The sequence below is a fragment of the Xiphophorus hellerii genome, chromosome 12, assembly GCF_003331165.1.
Source record: "Xiphophorus hellerii strain 12219 chromosome 12, Xiphophorus_hellerii-4.1, whole genome shotgun sequence".
NCBI classification, from domain to species: domain Eukaryota; kingdom Metazoa; phylum Chordata; class Actinopteri; order Cyprinodontiformes; family Poeciliidae; genus Xiphophorus; species Xiphophorus hellerii.
Window position 1 is genome coordinate 23,051 of NC_045683.1, and position 2,161 is coordinate 25,211.

The window sequence follows — 2,161 nt, forward strand, 5'->3', positions numbered from 1 at the left end:
ATATCAGACTTTTAAAACCAAATTCAAGCCCCTTCAGAGAAGCATTAAGATAAAACTCCATCATCCAACAGTTATCACTGAGATGACTTTTTAAAGCTGAGCTGAGTTCATTCCAATAACATGAGTTTATTGGAATGAACTCATGTTTATTCCAATAAACATGAATGAACATGAGTTCATCTGTTCCTTTTTACTCCTTAAAAAGTAAAAGGAGAGAAAATCTGTTTAAACATATTTACTTTTAAGGCCAATTCCTGGTGAGCCGAGCAGCATTGAGGCAAAACTCCTTCATTCAACAGAAACTCAGACGAGGTTTTAAAGCTCAGCTGATTTATTTAAAAGATTGAGCTAAAAAAGCAAATCAAAATGTAGTGAAACCTGGTTGAGGTAAGAGGCCACTGAAGTTAGGGTTAAGTCCCAGCGCGATAAGACGTTCCTAGCCAGACTTTGACTAGGTCGAAAAATGAACGGGAGTCTATGGCAGCTACATGAAAGGAATGGGCTAGGACCACCAAACATGGCGGGGACCTGCAGAGGGTTGGAGGGAGAATACGAATCAAGTTTGGTCAAATGAGCACTTCTTTTTGTACTTCACCAATTTTCCATTCTGTGCTCCACCCAGGTCCGTTTAACAGTTTCAGGACCTGACCAGCACCCCTCAGCATCATTTGCTTGAGAAATAATGAGATTTGGAACCTATTGGAACTTCTTCATCGTGCTTGAACAACCAGAGACTGTCAGGATCTGCGGCTTCAGCAGTTCCTCTGGTTTCCTTCTAGGTGGCGTTCGAGAGCTCGCCCGCGTATTCACACACCCTCTCCACAGGTGTGTTTCGGCACACCTGTGGATCATCAGCGGGAGCATATTAGGAGCGGGTTCCCGGCACTTCGTCGCCAGAGTGTTGTCGCCTTTGTGGTACATCTGGTCCTGAGATCTCTAGAAAGATATCCAGTCTGTTTCGCACGCTTACCTGTCCTGTACCTTTCTGTGATTCCTAGGCTCCCTGTTGTCTGGACACTCCATGCGAAGTACGGGATTTGCAGTTCCATCCGCTGAGCTCCCTGACGAGTTACGCCCACCTACCAGCTGTTCGATCACACCGGTCCGCTCCTGATCAGACGCTCCTGCATTACACACCAATTGTCTTTTGTAAATAAATCTTTAATCTGATCTCCTGAGAGAGTCTTTGCATGTGGGTTCGGAGAGTTCAAAACAACATGACAGAGACCAGATGAAGAACCAGACAGGTCCAACTGATGACTTTAGGAGCAACTGTCGTGGCCATTTATGCTAAGGTTTTGTAGTTTATCATTTCTACCAATTTTGTTTTGTTCTTTGGGTAGTTGGAATATATTTAAGTTAATTTAGAATCAAAATTTGTCATTAATTTTTATATTTGGAATTGTTTAATTTACGTTGTTAATTGTTAGACCCTCCCACCAATTTAAGTAATTAATTAAGAACACACCGGGTGCTGGGTGGATTGTTTGGTGGATGTCTGGTGTGGACGGGAGGTTTGGTAGAATGATTTTTTTTTTTTGAACACTTGTTTACACCTTCAAACATTAAATTGAGATTATTTTTCATTTCAACTAAGTTACAAGACCTTTATTTCTACTTTTGCAATAAATGAATCGAGTCAAAGTGCGTACAAATCCCAAACCGCCTGTTACCACCCACAGCCTTTATTGGAGTTTTTATTTTTTGCTTTTTTGGAACGAAAGGCTGCGACAAGCAACTTTATTTCAGATGTATGGTGCATCAGAACCAACTCCTCCTGGTACCAGGTAACAACTGAGCCGGGCCGGGTGGGATCACAGCTTTCATGGTTGCACAGAAAGAAGGAAAGAAAAGGAATATTTAATAGCTGAAGCAAAAAGAGCAACAGCTCTTTAAACCTTAAAGTTTAAACTAAGGGTACCTAGGTTGAGGGAGAGACTCTCCTCTCAGGCAAAAAGTGTGAGAAGAAGACGCAGAATGTACAAGACAAGTTTATTTATTATATGTGTACACAATCAGCTGCATAAAAAATACACAAAGATTTTTTAAAAACTTTATTTGGTCGTTAAACACCCAGCAACCCACATTACATTAGAAGAATTATGAAAATCAAACATGAACCAATCAGCACATTATCCCAGTGATTCTCTGAGGTTTGAAT

General features: G+C 41.1%; 1 long non-coding RNA gene across 1 annotated transcript; it reads left to right on the top strand.

Annotated features, from left to right (window-relative positions):
- The first annotated feature begins 593 nt into the window (after positions 1 to 593).
- On the top strand, positions 594 to 1,170 carry LOC116729455 (uncharacterized). Its single transcript, XR_004341157.1, has 2 exons — positions 594 to 915; positions 999 to 1,170. It is a non-coding gene; the product is annotated as an uncharacterized LOC116729455 (long non-coding RNA).
- The last annotated feature ends 991 nt before the right edge of the window (positions 1,171 to 2,161 follow it).